Source organism: Camelus bactrianus, chromosome 10, assembly GCF_048773025.1.
Source record: "Camelus bactrianus isolate YW-2024 breed Bactrian camel chromosome 10, ASM4877302v1, whole genome shotgun sequence".
Lineage (NCBI taxonomy): Eukaryota > Metazoa > Chordata > Mammalia > Artiodactyla > Camelidae > Camelus > Camelus bactrianus.
This window is the reverse complement of record NC_133548.1, coordinates 44,485,940-44,502,882: the sequence shown is the minus strand read 5'-3', so window position 1 is coordinate 44,502,882 and position 16,943 is coordinate 44,485,940. Positions and strand designations below refer to the sequence as shown.

The 16,943-nt window shown below is 41.7% G+C and overlaps 1 protein-coding gene across 1 annotated transcript in view; it reads right to left on the bottom strand.

Annotated features, from left to right (window-relative positions):
• DCHS1 (dachsous cadherin-related 1) overlaps positions 1-498 on the bottom strand; it is a 33,633-nt gene extending 33,135 nt beyond the window's left edge. The window contains exon 1 of the mRNA XM_074372474.1: positions 268-498. The gene's annotated coding sequence lies outside the window, so the exon portion shown is untranslated. The remainder of the gene's footprint in view (positions 1-267) is intronic.
• Positions 499-16,943: the final 16,445 nt, after the last annotated feature.

Sequence of the window (16,943 nt, the reverse complement as noted above, 5' to 3'; positions counted from 1 at the left end):
AGAAGCACACACACACCCTGCCCACACCCCCGGCACTCTCACACCGCCACACACCCGACTCGATGACACACGCACACAAAGACCCCCAGGCCCTGCCCCCACGCTCACGTTCACGCTCGCCCTCGTCCCGCAGGCCCAGGGCCCCCCTCCCCCATTGTCTCCGGCTCAGAACAAAGCCCCCGGCTCCGCCGCCGCCGCCGCCGCCCGGGAGAGGCCGGCGGGCCGGGCGGGCGCGGCCGGACGGGCCGGGCGGCCGCGGGCACTGACCTCCGCGCGGCGCGGGCTCCCTCGCCCGGTCCTGGGGCGCCGTCCGGCGCGGTCAGCCCCCCGGGCAGCGCCCGCCCGCGCGGGGCCTGGGGCCGCGCATCGTCCTCCGCCGCTGTCTCCCGGCCCTCGAGCAGCTCCAGGCGGGCGGCCGGCCGTCGGTCCGCGCGCCCCCGCCCGTCGGTCGGTCCGTCCGCCGCCGCCGCCGCCGCCGCCGCCGCCGCCGGGGCGCCGCCTCCTCCACAGCCGCCCCGCGGAGCAAGCGAGATTCGCCACCGCGGCCCCGCGCCCCCTCCCCTCCCCTCCCCTCCCCCGCCCTCCGCGCGGTAACCCGAGCCCCCGCCCCTCCGCCCGCGAGCCCCCGCCTCCGCCCCTACCCGTGCTCCGCGCCGCGGCCCCCCCGGTGCCCGCCCGTCCTCCCTCCGCCCCTCGACTTCCCGGACCCAGTCCTGGGCCGGATCCTGCCCCAGCGCCGCGCCGTCCCCTCGTCCCCGTTCTCTTCCCTTCTCCCGGTCCAGGCGCCCCGTCCCCTCCTCCCATCCCGTTCTCTGCATCCTCTCCCCTCCTCCTAGTCCTGCTCTTCCATCTTCTCCCCCCCACACCTCCCCGAGCGTCCCCTCTTCTCCTTCACTGTCCTATTCCCCCTCCCTCCCAACCCTCTTCTCTCCATTCCCCTCTCCCTTCTCCCTACCCTCTTCTCCTCCCCCATCTCCCCGTCCTTTCCTCTCCACCCCCTTGTCTCCATCCCTTCTCCCCGATCCTCTCTCAGTCTCTTCTCGACACCAAATTCTCCCCATGTCCTTTGCCTGCCCTTCTCCCTGTTTCCCCACCTCTTCTCTTCATCTCTCTCTCCCCAACCCCTTCTCCCGTCCCTTTCTCCCCGTCTCCTCCCCACATCCCTTTGCCTCGCACCTTAGTCCCGGTTCCCTTCTCTCATCCCTCTTTCCTCATCCTCTTCTTCCATCTTAATCTCTCCATTCCCTCCTCCTAGTCACTTCTGTTTACCCCATGCTCTTTATTCCTTTTCCCTTCTTCCTCGCGAAGTTCGTCTTTCCTCACTTCCCCTTTCATCCCAAAGTTGAGACTCCAGATGGAGGGTATTGGAACGGAGAGGTTTGGGGATGGTGGTCTCACTCAGGATATACTCCCCAGAAAAGGGAAATGAGATGGAAACTGGGCAGGGAGGTAGGAAGGGGCTGGAGGGGCCAACTGAGAGAGAGAATGGGAAGAAGTGAAATCAGAGAGAGGCACAGAGTGCTAGAAGAGCTTTTTTGACCCCTCCCTTTCTATCCTTTCTTATGATTGAGTATAGGTCGTGAGCCCAAAGTTATTGTGGACTTGAGACATGTGCAAATGATACAAAGATATCAGAACTTCGGAGGGAGGACACAGTTTCAGTTAAAGCAGAAGGGAGTGAGGTTTTGAAACGGAGAGAAGAGGCTGGAGTCCTTGGTAACATCCAGGTTTCTGGTTTGGGCAGCTGGGTGAATGGTGGTGACATTTACTGTGTTGGACAAAAGGAGCGGGAGGAGCTTGCAAGGGGCTGATTTAGAAAGATGATGACTTTTGATTTGGGCTGCCGACTTTGAAGTGCCTGTTGGGTAGGTAGGGCTGCAGCTTAGAAGAGCGGTCTGGGATGGACATAAATATTTGGGAGTCATCTGCAAATACCGTATAAGCTTGAATATAGGGTGAGGTTTTTGCTGTTTTGTTTTTCCAAAATAATCCCTCAGGAAAGAGGGAGTAACCTTATATTTGAGTCCTTACAAAGTCTCTCATATTACAGGGTTTGCTCTCATTTACTTTATTTTGAACAACAAACCACTGGATGGGACAGTATGGTATGGTGACTAAGCTTCTGGACTCTGGAGCCAGACTGCCTAGCTTGGGGTCCAGACCTTGCCTTTTACAAGCTGTGTGGCTTTTGGAAAGTTACTTAACCTGTCTCTGCCTCAGTTTTCTCATCTATAAAGTGGGGCTAAGTTTAAATTATTTAACATATGTAAAGTACTTTGTACCTGGCACATAGTAAACACTCCATAAATGCTATTTTTACTCTTTGGGCAAGACCCAAAATATCCTCAACAATGCTATTTTGGATGTCTTTATACACTTGCCACAGAATCCATAGTCGAAGAAATTTAACACAGCTTTGATAACTATTTCTGGTAATATGGCCTCACAACTGCATGTGTTGGATGTTTCTAAATCTGCTTTATAAAGACTGCTTTAAAAAGTAATACAGAAGTACTTGGGAGGGGTTTCCAGGCTGCTGGAAATGTTCTATTTCTTGACTTGAATGATGTTATATGGGTGTTTCATTTTGTGACAATTCATTGAGCCAAATACTTAGGACTTGGGCAATCTTCTGTGTGAATATTATACTTCACTACTAAAATAACAATTAAAATTTATTTTTAAAGGGCAAAAACATTAAGTGATTTTAAGAGGTCATGGATATATTCTTGTAGGATGCATGCCAAAAACCAGCTGCCCTAGTGTGATGCAAATGGGACTTGTGACTTGGGATAAAGTTTCCAATGACTACATCATATGCGGATTCAAATTATGCTGTGTCCTCCCCCAAATTCTTCATTTAGACTGAAGAGATGGTCATCTGTTCTAGGAAATGAGTACCATGGCTGAAAAAGTGACCCTTATAATGAGAAAGACACTGCTTTGGAGGATGCTTATTAAAAATATTCGTTAAATTGTTTACTAAATTAGGAGAATGGCAGTGTTTATAAATCAATGTAATATTTATAAATATTTTTATATATGAATTTAAATATATGTATAATAAAGCCTATTAACTGATAAAAGTAGAGTTTTGGTTGTTTCATCCTCATCCCTGAAGGTATACATTTTCAGGTTGGTCAAAAAGCTTTTTGGGTTTTCTCTTTGGGAGATTTGGGTTGGCTTGTATGACAGATGGAAGTGTAAGCTAAGGGAGTGTGTAAGATTTCTTAGCATACACATTGGGAAGAGAAGGGGGGCTAGGGCAAACCCTGAGAAGCTCCAACACTTAAAGGTTGAGAAGAGGAGGTGCAGCCTTCAAAGGAGAGTGAGAAGGAGTGGCAACTGAGGGAGAAGAAAGGGAGGAAGTGGCACCACTGAAGCCAAGGGAAAGGCCACAAAAGAAGTCATGAAGCTGGGAATGTTCATCAGGGTTGAATGACACAGAGGAGGCCAAGGAGACAAGGACTGAAAAGTGACCATTGGATTTGGCCAGAGGGAGACCACTGGTGACCTGGGAGACAACAGGTAGGTGGAGTGGTAGGGGTGGAAACTAGTCAGCACTCAGTGAAGGAGCTGAGTAAGGTGTGAGGAACTGAACACATGGGGTAGAGCCTGTTCTTTACAGAGGCTTGACTATAGGGAAGGAGAGAGACCTATAGCAGGGAGAGGGGACAGGTGTTTTAGGGGACCAGAGAGTTTTTCAAATTGGAAAACCTAAATTTTCTTACTTCCTTGTATTTATTGGAGACACAAATAAGTGCCCGCTATGTGCCAATTTTCTACTTGACACATGGTTAAGATATGACTAAGGAGCTCACAGTAAGCTCTTTGAAGACAGATCTATACATTGGCTCTGGGTTGTATGACAGTGATAGAGGAAAACATGGGATTGTGTGCATAGAGAGGATTCCTAACCCAACCCACGGTTGGGACGTCAGCAAATGGTGTCACAAAGATGACAGTGGGACTGGATCTTGAAGGGTGAGTAGAAGCATAGCAGAGGGAAAAGTTGGAGAAAGAACTTTCAGTCAGAGTAAACAGCACCACATTCAGAGTCACAAGAGCATGAAGGAAAATAGCCTTTGGCCATGGAGGTTGGTGTGTACATGGTAAGTGGTGGTGATTCCTGAGTACATTGACTTGGCTAGAGCGTAGGGCATATGGACTAGTGTGAAAGGAGAAAATAAGAAAGGTAAATGGGGCCAAATCATGGAGGATATTATATATTATGCAAAGAGCCCAGGTTCTGAAGAAACTTTGTAAGGTTTAATAAGGGAAATAAAATGATCAGGTTATGTGACATCAGCATCATTTTGGGGGCAATACTGAGGTTCAAAGGAGAACAGACAAGAGTCAGTTTCAATTGTTCAGCTTATAACAAGGGTCTAAACTAAGTTAGTGTAGAAAAGAGAAGTAAGATATGAGAGAAGTTACAGAGATAAAACTCCAGTACTTTGTGGCTAACTGGAAAGTGAAGAATGGTAACAGGAGGATTGTAAAATGTCTTCCATCTTCCTGGGTCATACATTAATGATGTTACTCATGATGTTGAGGGGTAAAAAATATGAACAGGTTTGAGAGAAGAGAAATATGACCATGAATTTGGTTTTGGACATGATGACTTTAAGATGTACGTGAGATATCCAGGGATTTCCAGTCAAGATGGTGGAGTGGTAGGACCACGAGCTTGCCTCTCCTCATGACTATGACAAATCTACAACTGAGTTCTAAACAATCATTGGAAAAAAAAAGACTGGAACCTAGTAAGATGTATGTGAGATATCCAAATGAAGATGTCTAATAGATGGTTGAGTATAAAATTTGGAACTCAGTTGAGCTGAGGATAGATATTTTGGAGACATCAGTCTATCAGTCTACAGTGGTTAAGTGGAACCATGAGAACAGATGTGGTTACCTACAAAGAACATGTAGGGAGAAGAGAGTCTGGGCAGCCTTTAAGGGTAGGTAACAAAAGAAAAGCCATGAAATTGGGTAGAAGCAACCAACAAGGTAAGAACTGAACAAGAGAATAGTGTCCAGTGGGTTATCATAGAAGTTGAGGAAGAAAACAGCTACTAGAATTAGAGTTGTCAACAGAGTAAAAATACTTCAGTAAGATGAAGTCTGATAGGTCTCCATTAGATTTTGAAATTAAGATACGGCTAATGATCATAATGATTCAAAGAGAGGAGGGGAAGAAGAACAAAGCTGGAGGCATCACACGTCCTGGTTTCAAACAATACTACAAAGCTGCAGCAATCAAAACAGTATGGTATTGGCATAAAAACCAGACACAAAGATCAATGGAACAGAATAGGGAACTCCAAAATAAAACTATGTGTATGATCAATTAATTTTCAATAAAGGTTCCAAGAATACACAATGAGGAAAAGATAGTGTCTTTAATAAATGCTGCTGGGAAAACTGGATATCCATGGACAAAAGAATTAAACTGGATCCTTATCTGACAACATAACCAAAAATCAACTCAGAGTGGGTTAAAGATTTGAACACTAAGACGAACCATAAAACTCCTAGAAGAACTTCAACATGGGGGGCTCACTCCTTGGCATCGGTCTTAATGATGACTTTTTGGATTTGACACTAAAAGCAAAGGGAATAAAAGCAAAAGTAAGCAAGTGGGACCACACCAAATTGAGAATCTTCTGCACATTAAAGGAAACTATCGACAAAAAGGCAACCTATGGAAGGGGAGAAAATATTTGCAAAGCATGTATCTGCTAAAGAGTTGATATCCAAAATATACAAGGAATACTCATACAACTCAAGAGCAAAAAACCAAATAACTCAACTTAAAAATGGGCAAATGACCTTAATAGACATTTTCCCAAAGAAGATATACAAATGGTCAGCAGGTACATAAAAAGGTGCTCAACATCACTGATTGTCAGGGAAATTGAAATCAAAACCACAATGAGATATCACCTTACATCTGTTAGGATGGCTGTTATCAAAAAACAAGCCATAACAAATGCTGTTAAGGATGCGGAGAAACAGGGAATCCTTGTACACTGCTGGTGGCGATGTAAACTGGTAAGGCTGCTATAGAAAACAGTATGGAGGTTCTTTAAGACATTAAAAATAGAACTGTCATATGATCCAGCAGTCCTACTTCTGGGATGTCCAAAGGAAATGAAGTCACTATCTTGAAGAGCTATCTGCCCCTCATGTTTACTGCAGCATATTCACAAAAGCCAACACGTGGAAACAACCTAAATATCACTTGATGGACAAATGAACAAAGAAAATGTGAGATACACACACACATGGGATATTATTCAGCTTTAAAAGCAAAGGATATTCTGTTATTTGTGACAGCATGGATGAACCTGGAGGGCATTATGTTAAATGAAATAAGCCACACAGAGAAAGACGTATACTGCACAGTATCACTTATATATGGAATCTACAAAAAAAAAAAAAAAGTCAAACTCATAGAAACAGAGAGTACAACGGTGATTGCCTGGAGATGGGAGATGTGGGAAATGGAGAGATACGGGTAAAAGGGTACAAACTTTCAGTTACAAGATGGATAAGGTCTGCGGATCCAATGTATAACTTGGGGACTGTAGTTAATAATACTGTATTGTATAAATGAAATTTGTCAAGAGGGGGGATAAAGAAGAGAGGAAAGAGAGGGAGAGGGAGAGAAGAGGGGAGAGAAACCAGGCCACAGTGAGATAAGGAGGGAGTAGAGGTAAAAGAGTAGCAACAGTGTGTAAAAGTGAAAACTTAACTGCATGTGAATGAAACCCAATTGAATTAGCTTAGGAAAGAAGAGTAGATTTCCCAGCCCAGTTACCAAACTTGGGAGATGACTAGCAAATGGAACCAGAACCTCAAGACTTTGTCTGTGTCTCTAGTTTCTGTATCTCCTTTTATTTTGCTTAATTCTCTCCTGAATATTTAAAATTTTATTTTGGAGTAGTTCTAGATTTATAGAAAAGTTGCAAAGATAGTACTGAGAGTTCCATGTATCTGTCACCTAGTTTTCTCTGATAATAACATCTTAAATAATTATGATACATTTGTCAAAAATAAAAGGTTAACGTTGGTACATCACTATTAACTACACTAGACTTTGTTCAGATTTCACCAGCTTTTTTGGTAATGTCTTTTTTCTATTCTAGGATTCAATGCAGGAGACCATTTAGTTCTCATGTTTCATTAGTCTCCTCTGGTCTGTGACAGCTTCTCTGTCTTTGTCTTTTCATGATCTTGACAGTTTTGAAGAAAACTGGCCAGGCATGTTGTTGAATGTCCCTCTGTTTGGTTTTCTCTGACGTTTTCCTTATGAGTTGACTGGGAAGAAGGAGCACCACAAAGGTGAGGTGAAGTGCCCTTTTCATCACATTGTATCAGGGGGTACATGTCATCAACATGAAGTCCCACTGGTGGTGTTAACTTTGATTATTTGGTTACGGTTGTGTCTGCCAGGTCTTTCCACTGTAAAGCTACTTTTTCTCTTTTTCCATATTCTGTTCTTTAGAAGTGAGTTACGAAGTTCCATACTCAGGGAGGGAGTTCTATCTCCAGGAGGGGGAAACATATATATATTGTAATATGTAGTATATTATTAGGAATTCTTCTGTTTGGACGATCTGTCTCTTATCTTCTCTCCTGAGGTGTTAAACTAATTTTAAAATCAATATAATATATATTAAAAATAGTTCAAAAATAGGCTTTATAACAATACCAGCAATTTCAGAAATCCCGAGGAAAGACTCCAGATGGCCTGGGTTGACTCATGTGCCCATCTAGGTCAATTTTGGGAGTAGAGGGCAAGGTCATTTAAGAAGATGGCAGATCCCATTCAGACTGACTGTTAAGAACGCTGTGGCATAAAATTGTCCTGCTCAGGGCATGCTTTGGTCCTTTCCTCCGTTAAGTGGCCTCTCATTTAACTTTCAGTTCTCAAGTGAAGCATCACTTCATTACATCCCTGACCTCTCTAGGTCTGACTTTTCTTGTTTTGTTTTGTCTTTGTTTCCTTGTTTGACCTGACTAGGTCAAATCCCCAGATGATGGGCCCTCCTAGTGCCTGGTATTTCTCCTTTGTAACAGGTGTCACAGTTGCAAGTTTCTGGTGTGTAAATATTTGATTAAATGTCTGTATACTCCACTCAGCAGTAAACCTGGTTTGCTCACCATTGAAGCCTGCCCATAGGTGATGTTCAGTCAATATTTGCTAAGCAAATGACTGACATGAGGGGGTTTCTATTCCAGAAGTAAGAAAGGATGTTAGTGAGATAGCAGGATCAAGGACCACTACTCAGTGAGTTTAGCAAGGAGAGAAAGAATAGGTAACAGGAGGCTGAGAGGGGGAGTGGGGAAGGGAAAGACTGAGGGATGTTTGCTTGGACGTGAGCAGCAGGACCATGTTTAACACCGCAGATAAGGAGCTGATGGAGAGGCAATGGCTAGTGGAGAAAGGTCCCAGAGTAGAGAGGACGGTCTGAAGAATTAAGCATGGCTACAGGAAGGAATTGGTTTTTAACCTAGAGAGGTACCTCCTCCTTCAAGACTAAAAGGGAAAATGGGTGAGATGCAGGTAAGTGCATGTATGAGGGTATGATGGCAGTGCAGGGGGGAGGTGGACAGGGTGGAAAATTGAGGCCATCATATCTGGTGATCCCATTCTTTCTGGAGAGGACTTGGAGTTCGTGAAAATGGTCATAAGGGAGGCAGTAAGTTAGGGAACTTGAGGAAGGTGTTAAAGGAGTGGAGATACTGTTAAGAGGAATGATGGTTGGTGGCCTTGTATACCTAAAGGACCATGGAGATGAGGATGCTGGTGAGAGAACAAAGGATATAGGCACAGCTACAGTAAAATCCTTGATAAAAAAGAGGAGAGATCATTTCATGACAGCACTGAGGAAGGCAGAGTCTCAAATAACAAGATGGTATGAGTCTCAAAGATTAGGGGGAAGGTGTGGAGAAGTACTTGTGTTTGGGCTTCAGGGAATCCTGAGTGTGGAGACTACTTCCCTCTCCTCCTCAGACATGTGGGAAAATGTGGAAATGATGTACTTAAGCAAAGCCAGCTCTCTTACATAGGATTTAGAGGCTCAGAGGCATATAAAGGGGCTGAGAATTCAGGGGGTTGTCACCACGAAATGGAGATTTCAGAGCAGGAAAGATTGGGAGGGAGGGTCCATGATGGGAAGGGCTAGAAGTCAGGGGTGTAGTGGAAGGGCAAATTAACTAGGGGCAAGGAAGGACAGACGAGTGTGGGGATGACCAAATGAGAAAGGAAAGATGACCCAAAAGACCTACCTTGGAACGATGATCCTGAATGACGTGACGGGAGGCTGACAATCCTCGCTGGCTCCGTTATTCATTTGTTCCTTCTTAGTGCAGGAGGAGGCACTGGGTCGGGTAAGTGCTTGGTTTTAGACTGCTCAAGACTTAGCCCCCCATTCAAATGCTCACGAGAAGCCACAGTCATTAGCGCTCTTCAGTAGAGCACAGCCCTGGAGAAAGTGAGCATGAGTATTTAAAAAATGGCCAGAGTCCAGCACAGTTTGAGTTGAGATCTTCCAAGAGCAAGCATGTTTTCCAGGCTCTGATGGATTTCAATTCCCTGTAGTGACTCTAGGAAAGGAAAAAGGAGACTCCCAATCCTCTCCCACAGAGCGGGAGCCAGAGAAGGCAGAACCAGATGGGATCTAGAACACAGGTGGAAGGATTAAATGTGGAGAAGAGGAAGGACTCCCATCCTCTGGGATGGGAAGTAAGAAGAGCCAGTTCTCAGAATTTCAATTCAGAGTGATCAATTTACTGAAATTCACCAATTTTGTCAATTTTCCAAAATTTTGTTTCTTCTATGTGTAAAGTTTACAACAATTTGCATGGTTGTATGGATTTTAACTACTCTTGAAAGTTTCTACAAAGTATCAGTTATTAATTTTGAAGTGCAGTTTAGCTCAGTTTAGTTTAGTTTTAACTTATTTGCAGCTGTTTCACTGAAGTCATTTTGCCATGGCTGGCCAAAGTTCAGTGTAGTCTAAGTTTTTCCTTGTTTTGAATCTATGACTTTTGAAAATGAGAATTTCTTGTGTATTTTGTTCTACAAGTATTGTGCAATGACTCAAATGTCAAATATTTTATAAACAATCTTGGGGGGGTCCCTCTCTTCCAAAGCATTTTCAATCCAATAATTTGCCTTTTTTAAACTTGTTTTTTTGTGCATTTGTAATTTTAATAGGTTATATGGGCTGAAATGTGGCCACACTGTGTTTCCACACTGGTTGGTAAATGGTATAAATAGTTACTATGGTATGTGATAAAATTAATTATATCAATTCTATTATAAACTCATTAGTTCAAGATAGTTGTTCTAAAATCTCACGATGACCATTCATAAATGGGCCTCCTGCCATAGTAACATCAAAGCAATTATTTGTAGAATTTCTACCAGTCCCATTCATACCACAATAGGAAGACTGTACTTTAGGAAGATCTCTGCTTAGCCTTATCCTTGATTATGTAGTTGTTGCTATTTCTAAATACAGTTTTTACTTTTATTTTTATTTGTTTAAGCAACAGTTTTATTGAGTTACAATTTATATACCATAAAGTTCATCCTTGTGAAGTATACAATTCACAGTGGTTTTTAGTATATTCACAGAGTTGTGTATCCATCACCAAAATCAAATTCCACAATATTTTCATTGTTCCAAAAGAAACCCCATACCTACTAGCAGTTACTCCCCATTTTCTCCTCCCTTCAGCCCCTGACATAATCTACGTTCTGTTTCTGTGGATTTGCCTATTCTGAATATTTCACATAAATGAAATCATACAATATGTAGCTTTTTTGTGTCTGGCTTCTTTCACTTAGACTATTTTTGAGGTTCATCTATGTTGTAGCATACATTAGCATTTCATTCCTTTTTATGGAGGAATAATATTCTATTCTATGGCTATATCACATTCTGTTTATTCATTCATCAGTTGAGGGACATTTGGAATTTCTTTCTTTCTTTCTTTCTTTTTTTTGCCCTTTTGGGTTATTACGAATAATGCTGCTGTGAACATTGTATACAAGTTTTTGTGTGGACATGCCTTTTCAATTCCCTTGGGTACATACCTAGGAGTGGAATTGCTGGTATGATACATATTGTAACTACGTACTATAAACTGTTTACCATTTTGAGGAAATATTTGAGGAAATGTTGTCAAACTTTTCTACAGCAGCTTCACCATTTCACCTTTCTACGAGGAGTGTATAGGGTTCCAGTTTCTCTACGTCCTTGCCAACATTTGCTATTGCTTATCTTTTTGATTATAATCATCTTAGTGAGTATGAAGTGGTATCTCATTGTGGTTTTGATTTGTCTTTCTATAAAGGCTAATGATGTTCAGCATATTTTTAGACGAGATCGGGTGTGTTATGGCCGTAGACTCAGCATCTTTTTATATGCTGATTCACCATTGCATATTTTCTTCTCTGGATTCTTTCAAGGTTTTCTCTTTGTCTTTGATATTCTGTAGTTTGAATATTTTGCAGTTCTCTATACCCAGGTGAAGATTTTTTCAGTATCTACCCTGATGTCTTCTGAGCTTCCTAGATCCGTGGTTTAAATGGTGTCTGCCATTAATTTCAGAAAATTCTCTGTAGTTATTACTTCAAATATTTCTTCTGTTCCTTTCTCTCCATTGTATGTATTTTCTTATTGTCCCACAGTTCTTGTATATTCTATTCTTTAAATAATGAACTTATTTTCCTTTTGTTGTTTGTGCTTTCGGCATTGTATCTAAGAAACTGTTGTCTATTCCAAGGTGAAGATTAACTGCCATTTTTTTCTAACAGTTTTATGGTTTTAGCTCTTACATTTAGGTCTGTGACTCATTTGAGATAATTTTTGTACGTGGTGTGAGGTGGGGGTGTAACTTTAGTTTTTTACATACGGATAGCTAGCCCTGGCATTATTTATTGAAAATACTTGTCTTTCTTTTTCTTGCCATCCCTGTTAAAAAAATTGACCATAACTGTGAATGTTTATTTCTGATCTCTCGTTTCTTTTCCATTGATCTACAGGTCTATCCTTATGTCAGTACTACACAGTCTTGATTACTTTATAAAAGTTTTAAAGTCAGGAACTATGAGTCTTCCAACTTTGTTATTTTTCAAGATTATTTTGGCTATTCTGGGTCCCTTGAATTTCCATGATTTTCAGTATTTCTGCAAAAAAATGCAATGTGATTTTGATAAGGATGATACTGAATTTCAAATCAATTTGGGGAGTATTTCTATCTTAACAATATTATGTCTTCAAATCCATGAACATATGATATCTTTACATTTATGAAGGCATTTTCACATGTTCTCAATAATCTTTTGTAGTTTTCAGTGTGTAAGTCTTGTACTTTACTTAAATTTATTCCCAAGCATTTTATTCTTTTTGATGCTATTGTAAATGGAATTGTTTTCTTAATTTCTTTTTTGGATTGTTACTTGCTAGTGTGTAGAAATACAATTGATTTTTGAATACTGATTTTGTATCCTGTAACCTTGTTGAATTCATTTATTAGTTTTAATAGTTTTTTGGTGGATTCCTCAGGGTTTTCTATATATAAGACCATATCATCTGCGAATAGAGATAATTTTACTTCTTCCTTTCCCATACAGATGTCTTTTTTTTTTTTTCTTGTCTAACTGCCTTAGTGGAACCTTTAAAACAATGTTAAATAAAAGTAGCAAGAATGGACATCCTTGTCCTGTTCCTGATTTTAGAAAGAAAGTGTCCAGTGTTTTAATATTAACTATGATATAAGCTGTGGGTTTTTCATGTCCTTTATTTGTTGAGAAAATTCCTTTTATTCCTAATTTATTGAGTGCTTATATAATGAAAATGTGTCAGGTATTGTCAAATGCTTTTTGTGTGTCTGCTGAGATAATCCTGTGGTTTTGCTTTTTATTCTATTGAGATGATATGGAATATTACATTACTTGAGTTCAGAATGGTAACCAACCTTGTATTTCTAGGATAAAGCCCACTTGTTCCTAGTATATAAATCTTTTTCTGTGTTGTTGGATACAGTCTAGTATTTTGTTGGGGAATTTGTATCTATATTCATAAGGGATATTGATCTTTTCTTGCAATGGGGAAGGTGTAGCTCAGTGGTAAATGGCATGCTTAGCATGCATGAGGTCCTGGGTACTGCCATTAAATAAATAAGTAAATAAACATGTAAGTTTAAAAAGCTAAAGCTCTAATCTGTTCTTAGAAACAATGATCAGTACACATGTGAACTAAAAAAAAAATGTGCTTTGCAGAATGAGTTAGAAAGTACTGTTTTAAACTTTTTTTAATTCCTAGATTTGTTTATCAGCTTGATTAAATGAGTATTATCCACTTGTTTAGGCATCTGGCTCCTAAATTTCTATGAGTTTCACACACAAAAGTGACATCACATAGTTTGATTGAAATCTAGTATACAACAGATCTAATGAGAAGATTTTGGTAAAACTAAAACTAAACTAAGTCAAACTGAAATTAATTGAAAATTAAAAAAAACCCCACGAATCCATAAACTTATTAAACCTTTTCATGCAACACAATTTATAAATTTTAAAAGTTATTGTTTGAAACAAGTTTTTGGTGAATTGATAACTTTGCCAAATTGGAATTTGGTGCTCAAAACCAACAATTTTTAAAGTTGATAACTTTGGAAAATTTGGTGAATTGAGCTTTTGGGAGCCTGGTCATTGGGTGAATTGTCTTCAGTAAATAGATTTTCACCTAAATGCCTAGTTCCTGGATGTAGGTAAGGATCAGGAAGATAGGAAATTGAGAAGACCATGCCTACAGCTTCCCTTTTGTTGCTGTTATCATTGTTGAGAGTAGGAGGTGAGGTTAAGTGCTCATAATAGGAGATGATAGATGATACGAAGAATTTAAGTGGAGAAAGTTTGCAGGAGTCAAAGAGATGGTAGGATCAAGCAATCCAGGCTTGTTGAGTTGTGCTCAGGGTCCAGTTTTGTTGATCCCAATGCCAGGGGTTGTGTGATAATTTTTATTCCTAGGAGCTCTCTATGATAAGGTCACAGAAGAGAAATCTGGTGATTAAAAGGTAGATAGAAGAGAAAGATACGGCGCTGAATAGGGGCTGCCATGAGAACAGATGAAGTGTTGGATCATGACATCCACACTGGGTTGAAAAGAAAGAAAGGCCTGATGCACACAGGGAGAAAAGAGAGTTCAGAAGATTAGGGTTTCTAGAGTTTGAAAATTTGATATATGTGTGCAAAGGGATGAGCCATCCAGAGGCAAGAAGCTGGGTTTTAAGAGTAAGATTCTAGAGGGAAAAACTTCAGGGGAAAAGTAGATCTGGTCATGAAAGGTTCAAAGGCCTGGCAAACTAAGTGGGCTGGATAAATGGGCTTCAGGAGGCAAGAACAATAAAGAACTATGGGGCCAGAGTCTTGGATGGGGCATTCAAGGTTGGGATGCTAAGACTCTGGGCCTAAGACTTGAATGAATGTGTGAGTGATCAGAAGCTGTCTTCCCCCACCTCCACCCTCAATCAGCCTGGCACGAATGGCCCAGTCTATTATAAAAAGTGGGTTTGGGGGAGGAGTGGTTCTTAGTGTTACAAAACTCCTCCAGAGTTTTGCCCTTCCTGTGCTTGCTTCTATCTCTGTGAGCTCCATGTTGACTTCTCATTCATGATATTTTGTCTATTTGCTCCAGCCTATTGTGTTAGGTCTCTGACTGAATTTAATGATTCATTTTGTGACTAGCTCTGGGCGATATAATGTGTGTATAAAGGCAGATATGCTTAAACTGAAAGCTTGCCAACTGACTTCATGTGCTTTGGGCCAGCAGGTGCTCTGGGCACCCCTTAGCAGCTAAGGCCAAGAACATCAGGAGGACGTGGTACAACAAAGTCTTGAGTCTCCAAAGAGAAGAGGCTTTACATAAGGTGGAGGAGCCATGAAAGCCACCGTGGGGAATGGGAAAGCTCTCCTCCATTACTTTTGTCCTCAACATGAGAGGATTTTCCCTCAAACCTATACAAACCCTTAAGTGTCTGTCGCCACAAATAAGGTCTGGCAAAAGTACTGGTTATTAAAATTGTCTTAGTCTATTTGGGCTGTTATAACCAAATACTATAGACTGGATAGTTTATAAACAACAGAAATTTATTTCTCATAGTTCTGGAGGATGGGAAGTCCAAGACTGAGGCACCAGCATGGTCAAGTTCTGGTGAGGACCTTTTCCAGGTTCACAGCCAGCGCCTTCTCACTGTGCCCTCCCAGGATGGAAGAGGTGAGGGATCTCTGTGTGATCTCTTTTACAAGAACAATAGTCTCATTCATGAGGCTTCCACCCTCATGACCTAGGCATCTCCCAAAGGCTCCACCTCCCAATACCATCAAATTGGGCATTAGGATTTCAACATATGAATTGGCATGAGGGGGATACGAACATTCAGATCATAGCAAAAATGAATATATTCATCTTCAAAATTCACTTTTAAATCTGCTTTCCTCTCAAGTTGCTCCCATATCTCTGCCCTATCTTCCCTTTTCCTTGTCTCCAAACTTCTCTAGTTGTCTTGATGGTTTCTACTTTCGTTCCTCTCAAGAGATCGCTCCATCAGACGTCAACAGTGAATATCCTAATTTTAAAGTCTAATGGCCAAAGATATTCATTGAACCACTACTCTGGAGCCTGGCCAACATCAGGTTGTAAGAATACAAAGATTATCTAGTGTCTGTCCCCAAGAACTCAGAATCTACTGAGGGAGATAACCACAAATAGATGCTTTTGGCCCCCTTTCCCCTGGATTTTGAGACACACAGTACTGCAGCTAGTGTTCCAGCTGTAGCACTTTTCACCCTCCTCAGAGGGCTTCCCTTTTACCGGTTGACCTTTGAATGTTGGCTCTATCCTAGGCCTTCTTTTTCTCTTACTCTATATTTTTCATCTGGAAAATCTCATCTAGTCCAATTGCTTCAATTCCCTCATTTATGTGTGATTCTCACATCTGTATTGCTAGCTTACATATATCCTCTGAGCTCCAGAACAACTGTTAATTAAGACATATCCTTAACTCTAATGTTTACAACAAAGCTCATCACAGAATCTCAGATCTGCTTCTCCTCTGCCATCCTCATTCTCTGTGAACGGAATTACTCCATCCAGCTGCCCAAGTCCAAACTTGGTATCACGCTTGACTCTTAGCTTCTTTCTCTACCTCATCTTATCACACACGATGCCTAGTCTATCCTATCTCCTCTATACCTGTCCGATCTGTCAGTCTCTCTCCACCCCTCCTTCTTCTGGCCCAGTCCAGTCTTCCCTCAGCTCCCTCTGGATTCCTTAACTAGCCTCCTATTTGGTTTCCTTGCTTCTAGTCTTGACCCCTAGCCCATCTTCCTGTCAGATGCAAGAATGACCTTTCTGAAATGTAAATCTGATTCCTTTTCTCTCCATTTAAAAGTCCTCAGTGGCTTCCCCTAGTCTTCCAGATAAAATCCAAGCACTTTATCATGTCTTGCATGGCCCTTTGTAACTTGATCTTGCCTGGCTTTCCTGCTTCATTTCCTCCACTTCTTCCTCAAATACCAAATCCCAGCTGTACCAAATTACTTACTTGGAATTTCTCAAACACTCTGCTCTGTTTCATAATTCAGTGCACTTCTACCTGCAGATCTTGCTGCCTGCAATGCCCTCCCAGAGGACCTCCCCCCATGCTTGATGAATGCCTATTCATTCTTCAAGATTCAGCTGTCACATTGTTTTCTCCGAGAAGTTCCTCATTGACCTTCTTTGTTGGTACTCCAGTACGCCTTGTACATGCCACTTTTAGCTATTTGTGTTACTGTGTTGTACTCGTTCATGATTTGTCCTTCCAACTGGCCTGATGGACCCTTGAGGAGTTATCCCTGTATTCTCTACACTAGC